Below are 19,641 nucleotides of genomic sequence, written 5' to 3' on the forward strand. Positions count from 1 at the left end.
AAACTTTCAATTTGTAAAAATCTCAGTATCTTTGAAGTGCAATAAAAGCTGTATGTCTGTACTCACCTGTGTGACCTTGAGCAAATCACTTGCCCCCTGTGAGACTCAATGCCTTCCTCTGTCAAGTGAGCAGGTTATACAAGAACATAGGTCTTAATCTGGGCTCCATGGACCCCCAAGAAACCCATGGATAAATTTCAAGGGGTTCATTAACTTGAATGGGGAAAATAACATCTTTATTTAACATCTCTTATTTAGTAATCCTATTGGTTTTATTCTGTAAGCTTAAAAGCATGATTCTAAGAAGAAGTCTATAGGCTTCTCCAGCCTACTGAAGCATGGTCATGACACAAAAAAAACCCCCCCTCTAGGCTGGAGGATCTCTAAGGCTCCTTCCCACTCTGACATTCTAGTAGCATATTGATTAAAGATGAGTTCCAGATGTAATGGTGTGGGGAACATTAAATAGGGACAGGAAGACTAAATACATTTCACCATTATAGTGACGGCACACATTTAGTTGGATCCTGGAGAGTGTTTCATGAATAACTGTAGCAATGAATAGCCGTATGAATTTAACTCTGGATAATGGAATGGACTAGACCTAGTGGAAAGAGCCTTGGACTAGCAATCAGGGGACCTGAATTCTAGTCCTGGCAACCAAAAATGGTGAGGGGACAGGAGACCATGTGGCATGAAGATCGTTCAAAGAAACTGATGATGTTTAGGCAGGAGAAGTGAAGACTTCCAGGCAGATTGATTCCTGATATCAAAATATTGAAAGGGCTGCTATTTAGAAGAAAGCTTAGGCTTGATTTCAAATCCCACCTTAGACACTTAAGCTTTGTGACCTGGGCAAGTGACTTAACCTCTGTCTGTCTTAGTTGTCTCATCTGTAAAATGAGGATAATAATAGCACCCATGTCCCAGGGTTGTTGTGAGGATAAAATGAGATGAAATTTGTAAAAACACTTTGCAGAACTCAAAGTGCTATATAAAATGCTGGCTCTCATTAGCTACTGTTATTGTTCTGCTAGGTCTTAGAAGGCATAACCAGGAGTGGTAGCTGTAAGTTTCAGAGAAGTGGAAGGGAAAAGTCACAAAATGGAGTGGGCTATCTCAGCAGTTGGTGGGGTTAGGGTTAGACCTCTTTACAGGATGCTTTTTAGTAGAGGCTAGATGATCACTTGGGGATATTGGCAAGGGATTCCTGTTCAGGCATGGCTTAGACTAGGTGGTCTCTGTGGTCCTTTCCAAACTGGAGATACTGGGGGTAGCTAGGTGGTGCAGTAGATAGAGCACTGGCTCTGGAGTCAGGCAGACCTGAGTTCAAATCTGCCCTCAGACACAGTAGCTAGATGAGTGACCCTGGGCAGGTCACTTAACCCCCATTGTCTCTAAAATAAATAAAAAACAAACAAACCACAGAACATAAACTGGAGATACTGAGTTTCAGCCATGACTTTTCCATGTGACACTGGATGAGTCACGGAGGTATGTTGGAGTCTTGAGAGTTGATCGTTACGTTTCAGAGTGAGCATTTATACCTTGGGAACAGCAAATGCTACCAAGCAGGGCATGATTTATTGTTTTGTTGATTGTTTAGATTTAAGAAAGTGATGGAAGTATACCATGAGTGTTCTGGGAGCCAGTTATTAAATGTTAACAGCATGCCCCTAGTGAGCCACCAAATGGGTCTCAGCCAAACCAATTCAGAGTCTTTAGCTTATTCTTGCGTATTTTGAGTACAAAACATCTCCTTTGCTTATTGATTTAGTTAACAGCTCATATTTGATCAACCCAAAGATATTAATCAAAGCAAGTTATACACAGGTTATTATATATTTTGGGGCAGTTAGGTGGCACAGTGGATAGAAATGGTGGCCCTGGAGTCAGGAAGACTCATCTTTCTGAGTTCAAATGTGGCTTCAGACACTTATTAGCTGTGTGACTTGGGGCAAGTCACTTCACTCTGTTTGCCTCATTTTCCTCATCAGTAAAATTTGCTGGAGAAGGAGAGGACAAACCACTCTACTATCTTTGCCAAGAAAACTTCAAATGGGGTCATGAAGAGTTGGACACAACTGAAAAACAACTGCACAACAATAGTATCACAATACATGAGTTCAAATCCAGCCTCAAACACTTAGCTGTGTGACCCCGGGCAAGTCACTTAACTCTGTTTGCTTCAGTTCCTCATCTGTAAAATGAGCTGGAGAAGGAAGAGACACACCACTCCAGTATCTCTGCCAAGAAAACCCCAAATGGGGTCATAAAGAGTTGGACACAACTGAAACGATTAAACAGCACAGAGGAAGGCAGAGCTTCTGAGCGAGGGCCGTCGTGATAACAAAGGAGCCAGTAGGGGAAGAAGCCATACTGCCAACCAAATGATGGAGAACACCAAGGTTGAGCTGGCAACTGCAGGAGTCACAATGAGGAGGGTGAGAGATGTGCTACTTATCAGAGCCATGCTGAGAGGTACAGAGTTGGAAGTGAGGGAGCGACTGCTGACTGGAGGAGCCCATTTGACCTCTCAGAAGCTGGAGGATGTGTTGACCTTAGAGAGGAGAAAGAGAACAACTGAGGCAGGCTAATCTGACCTTGAGACCCCAATAGCAATGAATGAGGCAAGGAGTCACTAATTGGTACTGTGAGTTTGGAAAGAGAGGGCGAACTGGAAGTTTGGGAAGAGAGTGGAGCAGGACAGCCCAGGGACTGGGAGGGACATTATAACTTTTGCCTTCTGTTGTCATTATTGCCTTTAAATAAACCTCTGTAGCTAATGATTTCATTTGCCTCAGCGATGTTAGGGGACTGAGGAGATTCTTTGAGAGGCACAAGCCTGGGAAGGGTAATTAATGATTGCAGACAGCTGTGTGAACTTTGAGCCTTCCACGCAAAGCTGTCCAACTTAATCCTAGATTCTCAACCGTAACAAGCTGCCTGGGTATCTTTTTCTTCATGTGCAAAATAAGAGACTAGACGATTTCTGTGGTTCCTTTCTAGCTCTCAGTTTATGACCTATATGACCTATAGGACTGGAAGAGGAGGAAGACACTCAGGGATCAGCGACAGCCTGAGTACACCTGCAGCTTACCATCCTCTGGGGAACAGAGGAAAGTAAGCTCACGTGTCACAGAAACAAAAGTCCTTCATTGAAGGTAGCCAAGTGGTGAAGTGAAAAGAGGGTTAGACTTAGAGTCAGGAGGACCTGAGTTCAAATCTAGCCTTTGATACTTCATAGCTGGGTGATCTTGGGCAAGTCTCTTAACCTCTACCTGCCTTAGTTTGCCCATCTGTAAAATGCAGATGATTATAGTGTTATCCCTCTCAGGGTTGTTGTGAGAATCAAATGAGATGCTATCCATTGCCTCCTACTTTCCTCATAACCCTCAATATACCAAAATTCTGGCTATTTCCATGACTAGGTGGCATGATGCAGTGGAAAAGTTACCATATTTAGAATCATGGGAATACTGCAGGTTTGAATTCTGGCTGGCACATGCTACTTTGTTGAGCTTTTTCAAGATCCTTTAGCTCTCTGAACCTCAGTTTCTCCACATGTAAAATAAGGAGGTGATGGAGGGACTTGGTTTAGGGAGGAAGTGTTGCATAGTAGAACAAACACTAACTCTTGAGGCAGAGGATGTGAGTTCATATCTACCCCTTTGACACTAACTGTGTGACCTTGGACAGATCCCTTCACTAATTCACTGAGCCTTAGTGTTCTCATCTGTAAAATGAGAAGGGTTAGACTGGATAGCCTCTGAGTTTCCTTTAATCTCTAGATCAAGGATGTTTTCCACCTCTATCCATGATCATTGTACCCTTAAAATACTAGGAATTTGTATGTTGCTCCCCACTCCCCAATTACTTTGTAACCATAGAGTGTCAGATCTGGAAGGGAGATCCTTTAGTCCATTACATATCATTTTACAGAGATGGAAATAGAGGCCAAGAGAAGTCAGGGACATACCCAAAGTCACACAGCTCAGTTCATGGCAAGGCCAGGATTGGGTGTCAGGCATCCTGTGCTCTTCCAACTGTACCCTATTGCCTTCTCTATTTTCCTAACCTTTCAGTCATCAGCTTACAAAAAGGTAACTGTCCCAGTTCTATTGAAATGGGGACTTCCTCTTCTTGGAAAGCTTTCCTTTTCAGATTTCACCTCTTTCCTCACAGTCACCCTGTACATCTTTGAAATTAGTTAAGTGAAAGCATATAAACCCAAATAAATATTGCTGCCTCGATAGCTTTTGGTCCAGAACAGGGATGCTTTGTCTGCTGGTAAAACCATTACATATGCATTGGCGTTCTGGCTCACATCTTGTGAAATACAGCCCTGGCAATAAATCTCCAAGCTGGCATCTCCCAGAAGGAAGCTTTTTCCTCTCTTTTCCTTCTCATTCCCCCCTCACCCAACCCCACCCTATGATCTCTCTGCATTTCTTTCTTCTGCTTTTCCTTTCCCTCCAACCTCAATGTGGGAAAACTTTTTTTTCAACAGTTAGGAAATATGTGATAAAAATGGCTAACTTGTTCATACCCTTTGACACAGCATCAGCACATCTAGAAATATATACTACAAGGATGTCAAGGAAAGAAATGTGCCATATACACACAAAATATTAATAGTAGAACTTTTGTGGCACCAAAAAAAAAACCCAAACCAAAACAAAACTTTAATCAACCGAGAAGACAACATAGCACAGTAGAAAAAGTCTTGGGTCGAGAATCAGAGAGATTGGATTTAAATCCAATTTTAGGGGCAACTAGGTGGCACAATAGATAACACTGGAGTTAATAAGAACTGAGTTCAGATCCACCCTCAGACACTTACTAGCTATAGGTGAGTCACTTAACCTCTCTTTGCCTCAGTTTCATCTGTAAAATGGGGATAATAACAACATTTGCCTCCCAGGGTTGTTGTGAGGATCAAAAGACAGAGGAACTGGAAAGCAGTTAGTCTAGTACCTGGCACATAATAAGCCCTATGCAGATGTTAACCATTATTATTATTATTATTATTATTATTATTATTATTATTATTATTATTATTATTATTAGACACATTTCCTTGTGCAAGGAATGTGACCTTGGGCAAGGCATTTAGCTGCTTTTGTCCTCAGTTTCCTCATCTGTTAAAAATGATGGGGTTGGGGGCAGCTAGGGGGTACAGTGGATAGAGCACCAGCCCTGAAGTCAGGAGGACCTGAGTTCAAATCCAGCCTCGGACCAAATACTTGACACTTACTAGCTGTGTCACCCTGGGCAAGTCCCTTAACCCCAACTGCCTAAAAGCAAAGAAAATAAATAAATAAATAAATAAATAAAATGATGGGGTTGGACTAGAATCAGTGCTTCTTAAACTGTGGGTCACGACCCAAAAATCTGGCAACAGTGAAAGTCTTCTTAGCCAGCAACGACCAAAACTCAACCAAAAATCGAACACGTAATGAATCTGAGAGCACAACTTCACTACAGCCTTGGCTCTGAAAACAAAGCATGTGTACTTTGCACTGCGTGTGCCCTCAGGCCACTCGATGAGAGAAGGCAAAGTGAGCAGGAAAAATTTAAGAAGCCCTGGACTAGATGCCCTGAGTTCCCTTTCAGCTTTCAATCCCTGGTTTTCATACGCAAAGAGAGTACTCCTCAGTTGGGGAAATGTTTGAACAAAATGTGTTACACAGATTGAATGGAATATTATTGTGATGAAAGAAATGATGAAGATGAGTTCTGAGGAGCAGGAGAAGACTTGAATGAACTGATACAGAGTAATGAAGGAATGAAGAAAGCGCTCATTAAGTGTTTATTATGTACCAAGCCGTGTGCAAAACTAGGGATGCAAAGAGAAAGAAAAGGGCCCTCACCCTCAAGAAACTTATGTTCTGCTAAAGTATAACAATGCATATAGGCTAGTGGTGGCCTGGGTGGTTTTGGTTTAGGGAAGGTCTAGGGATGACAAGTTGAGTCACAGAGGAGCTGATTGACTTACCCTTTCCAGTAGCAATGGCAGTGCTGATATGACTACAGTTTTAGAGTCCAAAGGGGAGGGAGAAGGGTGCTTGAGGTGAAAGGCCCAGATGGTGTGTGAAGCATGGCTGAGGCCAGTGAGATATAGTGATCCAGGCACCCCACTCACCAGTCAGAATGGCATGGGCCCCAGGGGAGGAGTGTTAGAGCTGAAAGGGTGAATGTTCCCCAGAATGAGGCAGCAGGCAGAACAAAGAGAATTATATACATAATGATCACACTACTCTGCAAGATGTGTGTGTGTGTGTGTGTGTGTGTGTGTGTGTGTAACAAACAACAAACATTTAATATAACTTTTGGACTCCATCTATGTGCTACATACAAGGTGCTTTTCTTCCACTGGAATTTCACTAAAACCCAGTGGTTTAGGACTTTGGTTCTAAGACAAGAGCCCCTAAGTCAGGAGTTCTCAACCTTTCTATGAGTCTCCATGATTTTTGGCTTCCAGTAAACTTTCCCACACTCTGTATTCAATATGAAAGGAAACACATTCTTGAGTTTACTATGTATCTGCACATATGAAATGAAATTAAATATAGAGTTTTTTTTATAAAGAAAACTTTATTTAGTAAATAACTTTTTTTTTTTTTACTAACATACTCTTCCTCCCCACTTTCCTTCCCAACTTCCCGGGCTTCCTTCAAGACTCAGCTCAAATTTCCAATTCTGCAAGATGACTTTCCAGTCCCCCCTCCCTAAACTCCTAATGATTTTCCTAGAAGATTATCTCTCATTTACACTATATTGATCATGTGTGTATGTGTATGCATATACGTATATGCATATGTACCCACATATGTATATTTTTGCATGTCGTCTTCCCCATTAGAATGGGAGCTGCTTGAGGGCAGGGACCATGTTTTTTGCCTTTGTATCCCCAGCACTTAGCACAGTGATGGCTCAGAGTACCTGAGTAAATGCTTGTTGACCAAGTGCAATTTTAATGTATTTTAATAGGATAATAGAGTTACTTACTGCACATTTCTTATGCCACCTTGATAAACTTCTTGTACCTCCTTTGGGTATGTGCACCCTAGGCTGAGAGGCTGCACCTTAGAAGAGGGTTCTTAATCTGAACTTGGTTTAAAAAAATTTTTTTTCATAGCTCTATTTCAACATAATTTGTTTCCTTTATAATCCCATGTATTTTATGCATTTAAAATAACACTATTCTGAGAAGAGGCCCAGAGGCTACACTAGACTGCCAATGGGGTTCAAACACACACAAAAAAGATGAAGAATCCTGTCCTAGAACAAAGGAGAGAAGATACCTGTTTCTTAACTAGATAGGTTCTTCTAAACTCTTATCCTGCCCCTCTCCTCCCTACCTTCAAGTCAAACCACATTTGATTTACATGGCAATAGAATCATAGTCTCTTAAGAAATATCCTCAAAGATTGTCTGATGTTGTTTTACAGAGGAGGATACTGAGATCCAGGAAGAGGAAGGGATTTGACCAAGGCCACGTGAATTAGAGTGTTTGTTGGTGGAGGAGCTAGAACCCCGGTCTCCTGGTTGTAGCATTCATTCCACTATGCTCTCTTGCCAGCATTTCTTTCCAAAGGCAATTCCCTCATTCATTTTTCCTCCTTTTTCTCTCCCTGATGATACAGGCAGTAAATCAGTGGCTGGGCTGCCTCGGCCGATTCTGTCACCATGCCTGGCTGAAGCTGCAATTAGAGGCTGCCCTGCTAGAGAGTCAGTACCCAACAGCCACGGAGGATTAATTAGGCCTGATATGAAACCCAGATGTGCCCTGTTAAATGGAAAACCATAGGGAGAAGCATCCTGCTTTCTTTCCAAGTGGCTGGAGGAATAAGAATCGCCCACCCAGAAGAGTGGTTGGAAGAAGAGATATATGCAAGGGAAAGATTGGCTAGAATTTGAATCTTCAGGGCTACTGCTACTGCCCCCATAACCTGCTGTCCCCAAGACATCTAGGTTTGCATGTGAACAGTGATAGGGCCCCATAGACCATTACCAGTTTATTCAGCCACCCCTTGTTTTTGCTTTTATCCACAGGGAATGGCTGGCTAACAGATCACTAAAGCCTGGCAGCTGGGCCTAGACTCAGGAACAGCGTGATTTCAAATCCTGTCTCAGACGCTTGCTAGCTGTGTGACTCTGTGCAAGGCATTTAACCTCTCTCAGTCTCGGTTTCCCCATCTGTAAAATGGGGATAATAATAACACCTACTTCACTAGGTTTCTGTGAAACATAAATGAAATAATATTTATAAAGGGCTTTGTAAATGGTAAAGTGCCATGTAAATGTTAGCCATAATTATTAATAATTTGAAAGATGGCAGGTCTGACTGGTAAATTCTTAGAGGGCAGGAAGGGAAGAGATAACAAGAAGATTGGAAGCACCACTTACAGATATTCAGAGTCAGAAGAAACCTCCAGGGTCATCTAATTCAGCCCATATAGGAACAAGAAACCCATCTGAAATATCCCTAAAAGTGCTTGGTCATTTAGCCTCTGCTTGAGATTAATTAGCAAGAAGGACTCCATGGTTTTCTGCATCCCGTTTCAGCTTTGGACAGTTCTAGTTTCTAGGAAGTTATTCCTTCAATCAGGCTAAAAATTTTCCCTCTGCATTCTCCCCCTGTTGCTCCTGATTCTTCCTCATGGGGCCAAGCAGATAAAATGCAAATCTGCTTCTGCACAAGAACCCTTCAAATACTTAGACACAACTACCATGAACCCATAAGATAATTTTTTTTGGAACTCAGGTATTGGATGTCACATTCTTCCTGACTAAATGTCATCTCTTCCACTAACATTCTGCTCTGAAGCCTCATCATGGCACAGATGTGACCATGGTTTCCTGGAAACAACACCAGTAAAGGACAAGCTCTGATAGGTTCTACCAAGGAGGCAAGCTTTGAATCAGAGCCCAGTAATGGGCTGTGTGTCTCTTGTCTGAGGACAAGCCTAAGTTCTGAGAGGCTCATCACATCCTCATTAGTTTGAGCATAGGTACTGAAGCTTTGTGCCACAACAATTCTCTCTCTCTCTCTCTCTCTCTCTCTCTCTCTCTCTCTCTCTCTCTCTCTCTCTCTCTCTCTCTCTCATTATTAATGCCTTTTATTTTTACATCACAGTTATTTCTGGACATACCCACCTTTCTCTCCTCCCTAATGAATCTTCCTTTGTAACAAAGAGAGTTCCCACACATACGCCCACCTTTCCAACAAAAGGAAAGAAAGGTCAGTGAAAATTTTGTACAGTGTTAAGAAGGGTCACCATCTCAGTCAGAGGATGACTCATGCACATCAACAAAGATCTTTGAAGGCTTGAAATTTCATCTAATTAAATTCATTATGTAATTCCAACCTGGGATATTTTTTGGATCCTGTTGGCAGATGACATTGTGGTAGTTTTGTCAAGCCTGGAACACTACGGAAACTCCTGGGAGAGATTTGTAGCTATTCAAATGTTTGACTTAACTATCCACACAAGAAAAAACAAATGGATGAAGAATATCTGTTGCCCAGATAATGACATATGGTTAGATGGACAACCTGCATATTTTGTCTTGGAGTGTGTATATCTTGAACAGCCAGTACAAATGAACAAATAATTTGTGTGCAGAATGAAAAAGGAACAGCAAAGCTCCTTCTATGATCCTAAGATTCTCCTAAAAAATAAGGGCCTATCTTTTTTCAATGCCAATAAAAATTCTACTACAGTGATTTTAGACTGTTAGATATGCTCTGGTTAATAGCAATAATGCCACTTGAGGATAATGAGAGAGAAATATTTATTGCTATTCAGGGAGGAGGGGCAGAGATGTTAATGGAAGTCCCAATGTCTCATAGTGCCATGGGCAGCACACAAGTGGTGGTTCAGATGTACAGTGGGATATATTCTTTGGATGAAGGTTCAGAGCTAGTCAGGGCTCAAGCTTATATAGAATCTTTAGACTACATTGGGGTGAAGCGGTGGGTTGTGGTGTGCCAGTGGAAAGAAGGATCAGGGGCAGGAAGTTTAATTCTAACAAACATGAGAATGGGGGCAATGGCTGCTCTCTGGGTTGGTCAAGTCTTAGCATGCATTCATCATGAGCTGTCATGGGGCTGCGCTTTTCACTGGCTCACAAATTGAAAAGGATCATCATACATTGAAGAGCAATGGAGAAGAACATGGTGAGTACAAGCCAGCTGCAACATGTAACCAATGAGGAACTTGGAAGAAGAACGGGAATGAGAGATTCCGTCAAGGAAATGTTTGAGAAGAAAAGAAGATGGAGCGGTCCTGTGTCAAGGGGAAGGAACAACAAGTAGACAACCTAACCGTCTTTCAGTATGTGCACAGAAAGCACGAAGCCTCCAAGAGGGGGTGGCCTCCTTGTAGCAAACCTATGGGACCACATGGACAGGAATGGTAGAGGATGATGGACCTAGGTGGGCCCAGAGTGATAGGCCAGGGGTGGGGCGCCTGAGGCTTTCTAGGTCCTTGGTGCAGCCTTTTGATTCATACCAAGTTTTACAGAACAAATCCTTTTATTAAAGGGATTTGTTCTGTGAAGTTTGGATTCAGTCAACGGGTCAAACTTGAGGACCTAGAGGGCCACATGTGGCCTTGAGGCTGCAGGTTCCCCACCCCTGGGCTAGAGTTAAAGATCCCACAATATCTAATGAACAGGTCCTATCATTCTGACAAAGCTGAGTGTTCACCCAGACAGGCACAGCAGAAAGGGTGCTAATCTATGCGGCCTGAATCACCATCTGCATCCTTGGAGGGAACTCCCAAATCAATGACACCATTAATCCTTGTGAGTGTTAGAAGAGACTTTATTCATCTGACTTATTAGCTATCCCTGCCAATTTCGTGTCATCTGAAACTTAACAAACTTGCCTTCAGCTAAGTCAATGAAAAAATGGTTACCCCTGCAGGATGAAGGCCAATTCTTGGAGTACTTCATTAGGTACCATTAGGAGGTTAGGCCTGGCTAGGGGTGGCCTGGGGCAATGCAAAGGATCAACCACCTAGTGGAAAAGGGGATTTCCAGGATGGTAAAGTCAAGGTCAGCCAGTTTCCCAGTTGCATTTAGGCTGGGTCCTGGCTTCCAAAGACCCCATTAGGCTAAGTATGGTCCTGGGAGGTTTGGGAATGGGGAGAAATTAAATTCGTATACATTCTTTTAAAGCAGATACACCTGTCTAATTCTTCTTACCCCATTAGAGAGGGAACAGACCATTGCCTCCCTCTCCAAACAATACCCAACAGAGCCATTAATGCCATTTACCAGATCCCCTTCCTCTCTTCTCCTCTGGGTGGCCACGCTGCACCCCATTAACCAGCTGCCTCGAACGTATGTGGTCCCTGTGCCCAGGTTGAATTACAGCTTGCTGTGTTCCTGAAGCTGTAGCCTCCCCTTGGGGAGGAAGGGTGTGCTATAATGTAAGTTATTATTGTATTATTAATAATAGACCTGGATATTACCAGAGCTTTGTTGATCCCCAGGGGGAATGGGGAATTGGCTCTGGAGAATGTCAGCCGAAGCACTCTAACAGAGGCCTGAGGCCGCTTGGCCTCTCTGTCTGTCGCTGCCTGGTCCAATGTTCCCAGGAAGCTGCCTGACCAAAGGCGCCCTCTGCTTTCCCCTTCAGCTCTACTCAGTCAAAGGGAGGGCATCTTTCGGGACATTCCTCTCTTCTTCTGTTCTTGGGCTGTCGCATTCATTTGTTGCAGAGTGAAGGGTATCCATTCAGTTCAGTTTCAAAGATCAGGCTGGTTTCCCAGGTGTGCGTGTTGAAGCCTCAGAGTGACAGGCCCTGTTCTTCTGGTAAAGTATCATGTTCACCCAGACAGGTGCAGCAGAAGGAGAGTTAACCTATGAGACCTGGAGCCAAGACCTCTCCTCTGGTACTAATTCATTCTAGGACTAACACCAGTTGCTTTCCAGCTTGGTCATTTCTTTACTAGGGTGGGTCTGGGATTGGACCAGATGGTCTCTGAGAATCCTTCCAGCTCTGCCATTCTGTTTTCTAGGGATCCCTCCCGGCTCAGATATTCAATGCGTTAAGGCCCGTTCCAGCTCTGACATTCTACATTCTAAGGTGTCTTTCAGCTCTGACATTATATGATCAAAAGGCCCTCCCACCTCTGACATTCTGTGTTCTAAGGGCTTTCCTATTCTGATATTCCCAGCCCGTCAATAAATATTGAATCCTACTATCATACGTTCTAAGACTTGAAAGGTGGCATGGCTGTATAATTGTTTTCAGGATATCAGATGTCTTTTTTGTTTTTAGCCTACCTCTTATTATATGTTCCATTTAGGTAAAAGCAATAGTTTTCCCTTGACTTTTCTGGTCACCTCTCATAAGAATGGATAGGAAAGAAACATGTGTTCATGATTATTGCTGTCTTCTCCATGATCTTTTCTGAGAGTAATAATGCTGTCTGGGATTTCCCCCCAGTTTTCTTTTCTTTTTTTTTTCAATCTCTTTTGGGTAGTTGACACATTTCCTGCGTGTTCATTTGCCCATATTAATCCCCAACTCAACGAACTCTAATGCTTCTTATTTTTTCAAGGGTAAGATAGAAACTCTTGTTTGGAGCACTTAAAGTTCTTCACAATCTGGTCCCAATCTATCTTTCCAGCCTCATTTGGCATTATTTCCCTTCCTGCACTTTCGGAGGTGGCCAGAATAGGCTTTTTTTTGTTCTTCCCACGCAACGCTCCATCTCAATGCCTTTGACGCGACAGTACCCTATGCCCTATGTCTGAAATGTCCTCCATCCTCACTCCTTCTCCAACAAATCCCCCCCCCCCTTTCTTTTGTTTTTAGGCAACTGGGGTTAAGTGACTTGCCCAGAGTCACACAGCCAGTAAGGGTGAAGTGTTTGGTCTGATGACGGATTTGAACTCAGGTCTTCCTGATTCTAGGGCTGGTGCTCTATTCACTGCACCACCTAACTGCCCCACCTCCCTTCTTTCAAGACACAACTCAAGCCCCACTTTCTGTGTGAAACCTTTCCTGATAACCCTGCCTCCCAACTTCCAGTGGACTTCCTACTAAACTACCCTGTTTGAATATAAGCTCCCTGTGAATGAGGACTTTTTCATTCTTTGTCTTTGTATTTCTATCACCTAGCAGGTGCTGGATACATAGTAGGTGCTCAATAAAAGCTATGGTTAATTGCAAAATGTCACCTCCACCATGAATTGTGTGTGTGTGTGTGGGGGGAAGGAGGTTTAGTTGTTCTTACCATTTTTGTCTTTTATGTGACTCAGAATCGTGCCACAGCACAATCTTTAAAGAATCAAAACTAAAAGTAACCAATGAAGAAACCTATGGTGGGTCTGAGTAGGGTAGACTGGGGCATATTATCACTGACAACACGTGCAGTAAGTGGAATAAAATGGGTAATCCAGGAAATGTATTAGAGCAGGCAGAAGGTGATGACTGAACCCCCAGAAGGAGAGATCTCAAGGACAAGAAATCACATGTAGCAGGTTTAGGAATAAAATGTTACCATGTGGAGCCAGGCTCTTTGCTAACGTGTAATGTTATATAGCAGTCCCAAAGACAAGGATATGGGTGTGTTCTGCCGGGTGAAAGGAATGCATCTTGGGCACTCTCAGAAACAAACACATCAAACCACAATCCCTCTGCTTTCTGCTTGACTTGTCACCTTATGAATTAAAACGGGTTTGAAAGGCAATAAAAGGATTTTTTCTTATATTTCCCCAGAGATTACTAAAATTTCATTGTCACCATTATTAATTATTAGATCAATTATTTTAAATTTAATTAATTTAGCATTAAACCATTTGGCCTCATAGACTTGGAATAATATCTATGTTATTGTCTATATAATATATGAACAGCATAACAAACAATGCAAAAACGTATTTAAATATTTTGACAACGTATCAGAGGCATGAATGATCATAGCCAGAGCCATTTCTCTTCATTAGTGGCAACTGATGACTTCTCCTCAGGCTCTGGAACTGTAGCTCAAGAGTCTCACAGTTCAATGGGCAAAGACTCACAAATTCTTCTCAGGATCACTTCTCCTCGAGGGAGCGTCTCTATACTCTCTCAAAAAGAACAGTTAACTTCTCATCTCAGTTTCAGTCTTTTATAAGATTGACTGCTAAGTCTCATAATCCTCTCACAGATTCCTCACAGATGATATGACAGTTAAACTTTTAGCCTCGGTCTCTCATAAAATTCTTCAAAGAATGATAGTCAAACCATCCCGCTTTAAGATTCTATTCTGTTTTCCTTAAAGGAACAGTAAGAATGCACACAGTCTCAGGGAAAGGGACTATTTAAGCTTGGGTTACAGTGGTCCTGTTGGAAGAGAAAAGTAGTGAGTGGGTAGCTCAAGTACCATACCAATGCCCACTAGCTGTGCAAAGACCCAAAAGAGGCTTTTAGCACATTGGGCAGATCCTCTTTGGAGAACTTTTGGGAGGTTATAGACAAAAGCAAAGATTGAAAAGGTGGAGATAGGTTGAGGTCTATACCTTTGGAGGAAGGTCGCAGATTCACTGAATTATAGATATCTATATACTTATCCCAGTTGTTAACTTTCAATAAGTCCAGCAATAAGAATTTATTAAGTTCCTAGTGTGTGTTAGGCACTGTACTAGGTGTTGGAGATATAAAGACAAAAATTAAATAAGACCTGCCCTAGAGGAGTTTATATTCTACCTGGGTAGATGTATCATTCCTCCCCCTTTAATTTGACTGGTTGGTTGGCCTTTTTCTCTGAGTAGAGGAGCGTTAACTCTCATCAATAAGCAAATGAGTTTTTTAACTTGTTTGTCTTCGAGTCCGAAAGGTAGACTCGTGTTTTGAACTGGCCAGAATCATATGATTTAGAACTAGAAGGACTCTTATCTGTCATCTAATTCAACACACTGATTTTATAGATGGAACTCAAGCCCAACGAAATGAAATGACTTTCTCCATGTCACATGGATCATATGTAGCAATGTTGAAATTTGCTATTATCGACAAGAGTGACACCACCCGTCTAGTGGCCCATCCTCAAAAACCTGGGTATCATCTTCAGCTCCTTATTCTCGTGCACCCCATGAAGCTGATCCATTCCCAAATCTTGTCGTTTTCCCCTTCACAACATCTGTATTTCATATGCATCCTTTTCACTCAAGTAGCCTCAGCAACAATTCAGACATCCATCACCTCTTGTTTGGACTATTCAATAGCCTTTGGCCTGGTTCTCCCTGCTTCAAATCTCTTACCACACCGATCCACCCTCCACTCAGCAGATATGATATGATATGATATGATATGATACATGATAATGATTGGTCATTATCATAATAGCATTTATATAGTACTTTAAGGTGTGCAAATATTATTTCATTTGATCCTAACAACAGTGCTAGGAGGTAGGTGCTATTTTCATTCATTTTCAGTTTTGTCCAACTCTTTGTGACTCTATTTGAGGTTTTCTTGGCAGAGATACTGGAGTGGTTTGCCATTTCCTTCTCCAGCTAACTTGACAGATGAGGAAATTGAGGCAAACAGGGTTAAGGCACTTGCTCAGTGTTACACAGCTGTCTGAGGACAAATTTGAGCTCAGGAAGATGAGTATTCCTGACTCTAGGCCTGGTATTCTAGTCAGTATTGCACCACCCAGCTGCTGGTTGCTATTATTATCCCCATTTATAGATAAGAAAACTGAGGCCAACAGAGGTTAAGTGGCTTGCCTAGCTGAATGGAAGGTGATTTTTTTTTAAACTGTAGATTTGACCATGTCACCGCTCTGGCTTAATGAGCTCACGAGGCTTAAATGTAAACCCCTCTGCTTGGCATTTATCACTTGTTTTAACTTGGTCCATTCCTAATCTTTCTAGCCTTCTTATACTTAACTCCCTTCCACACACATTCTGCAGTCTAGTACACTGGCCTGCTTGCTCCTTACACACAATACTCCATCAGCCTTCTCTGTTCTTTGTACAATCTGTCCCCCAAAGCTGGAATACTCTGTCCCATCTCTTCTGCCTTATTGTTTCCCCCGCTTTCTGGGCTTCCTCCAAAACTCAGCTCAAATCACTCCTTAGGCCTTTCCTGGTCCTCCCAGACACTCAACTACCCTGTTTTATTTACATATCATCTCCCTCATGGTGTGTGTGGTTTGTCCTCTGTTCTTGAAGAGGATCATGACATCAGGGAGGCAATGCCATGACACGTAAGTGAATTGGATTTAAGTGAGAGAGGGCTGTGCAAAGTCACCAGCCTCACTTTCTCCTCCAGAGCCATCTGGGTCCAGTGGCAAGAAATAGATCAGGATGACTGGAGATGGCCCTGGATGCAGTGGCCTTTTCAAGCTAAGGTCTTTCAGAGTTCTCACTTTGAGTGAAGCAACACCCATTCAATAAATAGGCCTGTTTACAAAGTGAGTCAAGGGATGACCCCTTTTATTAAAAAAAAATCAAACAGAGGGGAAGACCCTCAGGTTTACTGGTCAAAGGAGAAACAGTTACTATTTACATTCACTCTAAGCCAGGACTGTAAGCTCCTTGAGGGAAGGATTTGTTTTTGCCTTTCTCTGTATCCCTAGTACCCACCACAGCTACCTGGAACACTGTCAATGCTTAGTAAATGCTCATTCACTGACTGACTTCTTGGATTTCAGACTCCAAATCCAAGATTTTAAGGCAGCTAGCTAGGTGGCACAGTGGATAGAGGGCTAGACTGGGAGTCAAGAAGTCGTGAGTTCAAATCTAGCCCCCTATACTTACTAGCCATGTGACCTTCTATAACCTCTCTCTGCCTTTGTTTTCTCATCTGTAAAATGCAGATAATAACTCCTACCTCCTAGTATTGTTGTAAGGATCAAATGAGACAATATGTACAAATATATGAATTTAATTATGATAATGATCAATCAATAAACATTTATTAAGCACTTACTGTGTGCCAGGCACTGTGCTAAGCACTGAGGATACAAAAAGAGGCAAAAGCCAGTCCCTGTCCTCTACCAACTTTTTCACATGATGGTGAGGTCAGCACTTTAGGTGGTCCAGCACACGCCGGGATGGATTCTTCCTCTAAGAGTCTGTGGCCAGGGACAGACTGGGGCCTGCTATAGTTCCACAAGAGACTTAATGCCTGAGAGCAATGCAAAAGTTAAATTTTAAAAAATCATTTTATTGAGTATTTAAAATATTTTCTGTTATTTTTAAAATACTACAGATTTCTCTGTCCTGAACAAGTGGCTAAAATGCAGTGATGACCTACAAAAGTGACAGGACAGGCAGTGGCCTGAGGCCCCAGGCCCCAGGGTTTGGTCCAGGAATAAGTCTTTTCCCTTACCCTCATTTCCCCCCACCTGGTCTTTGGGTGGTAACAATGGAAGTGCCCAAACTAATAGGCAGCCTGGCCTGGCAGAGGGCCACGTGGACGTAGTATAAAAGTGCTTTGCGGCTCTGGGGAATAAGAAATGCTATAGAACATATATGAAAGTTAATATTATTGCTCTAGATTTATTAATAAAGGGGGCTTAGTTTGGGCTCTGTGCCACCACGCTCCAGCACTTTGGATGTGTGGCCTTCCTTTCTGTCCCACTTTACCTTTCCCAAAAGCAAATTTCCTTGGACATGTTTTCTATTGTAGAAAATGAGGATGTCTATAAGCTCTAAAGCACACTCAGATACTTATCCATTTAAACAGAAACTTGTTAACCATGATTGCTTTCTTCTTGTTTAGACTCTTGATGAGGAAACCATTTAAGACCTTCTGTACTCTGGTCACCCCTCCCCCTCCTCCAGAGTGTAAATCCAGTCCTAGACACTCACTAGCTGTATGACTTTGGTCAAGTAGCTTAACTGCTTGGAACCTCACTTCCCTCAGTTATAAAATGGTAATAGCACTTACCTCCCAAGGATCAAGTGATGTAATATTTGGTAAGTGCTTAGCACAGTGCCTGGCACATAGGAGGCACTAATAAATGCTTGTTTTCTTCCTCTTCTGAGAAAAAAAAAATAAATACTTCATGGATATATTAGAGCTGGAAGGGCCAAAAGAAGGCACATCAGAGTTGGAAGAGGCTTTAGAATACTGAAGGTTAGCTCTAGAAAGAGGCTTAATATGGAATGTCAATGATGGTAGGGCTCTTAGAATAGTAACATTAGAAGGGCATTAGAAATATAGACTGGAAGAGGCCTTATAGAATAGAGGATCAGAGGCTCATAGATTTAGACCTTGGAGGACAACTATTTTGACGGCTTCATTTTACAGATTAAAAAGCTGAGACCCAGAGATATTGAATAGCTTGCTCAAGGTCACACAGGTAGCAAGTGTCAGAGCTGAGATTGGAACTAGGTCCCCTGAATCCAGAGTCAGTGTTTTTCAATGGCAGATCAAGAAGGGACCTCAGAACATAGAATACTAGAACTAGAAGGGACTTTAGAACATAGAATGTCAGAGCTGGGAAGGGTCTTAGAGCATAGAAGGTCAGAGCTGGGAGCGACCTTAAAACATAGAATATCTGAGTTGGGAGGAACCTTAGAACATAGAAGATCAGAGCTAAGAGGGAATTTGGAACATAGAATGTCAGAGCTAGAAAGCACCTTAGAACATAGAATGTCTGAGCTGGGAGGGGCATTGGAGAACCCCTACTTTAAACCCTTTCATTTTCAAAAGAGGACACTGAAGCGCAGAAACAGCACATGAGTTGCCAAAGGTCACTTAGTTAGTCACTGGTGAATCTTAGGACAACGAACTCTAACCCTCTTGACACCCAGTCCTTTCTATTCTAACACATTGAAGAAGTAGAGTCCTGCACAAAGTTGTCTCTAAGGCTGCAGAAATGTAACTGAGGACAAAAAGAAAAAAAATCAAGATACTGCATTTTCTCAAGCAAGTTTAATAATTTAGGCCCCAAGTTGAAAAATTGTCTTGGAGGTGAACATAACCATACCAGTGGTCCAAAAAGCTAAGTCCTGGAGGAAACTGCACCCCCTAGGATGAGGCCTGGCAGCAAGTTTCTGCAGACCTGGGATTTTTTTCCTTCTCTTTTTTCTCAGTTGACAACTCAGACTGGAAAAGTGGCCAGTGTGAAGGACCTTTACCAAAGAAAGGCCCTAACTCTCTTCACCCCACACTTCCATCACTCTGCCGCGGGCCCCTCGCCCCCTCCTCAGAGACACCCCCGCTGTTCCCTCCCACCACTCAAAAGTCAAATAAAGAGTGAGACCAAGAGAGAAATAACACTCTTGCCTCTGGAAAGAAAAGTCTACTTTTCCCAGGAGCGGAGTAATAATGTTAATGGAAGGGAGGCCGGGAAAGAGGAAATGTTTCGCTAAACGTGGAGAATTTCTGGCCTGTGCGTTTTCTGAGGCCCGTTTGTCAGGGGGAAAAGGAAATTGGTGGCTGGATGAAATCTGAGCTGGAGCAGCTGCCTTCCTTTAAGTGAGAGCTGTTGGAGGCACACTGGAGCTTCAGTTTGGGGGAGAAGCCGGGGCCCAAATAACTCTCCCCACTTCATACGGGGCCTAGCAGGCTGTGGTTTGAAGCTCAGTGTTCAGGTGATTAAAAAAGGGGGTGGTGGTGGAGAGTTTGGGGAAAAGAACACACTGATGAAATGTCATTTTCAGAGACGGAAAAAA

Source organism: Phascolarctos cinereus, unplaced genomic scaffold (genome assembly GCF_003287225.1).
Source record: "Phascolarctos cinereus isolate Bilbo 61053 unplaced genomic scaffold, phaCin_HiC Scaffold_2;HRSCAF=192, whole genome shotgun sequence".
Classification (NCBI taxonomy): Eukaryota; Metazoa; Chordata; class Mammalia; order Diprotodontia; family Phascolarctidae; genus Phascolarctos; species Phascolarctos cinereus.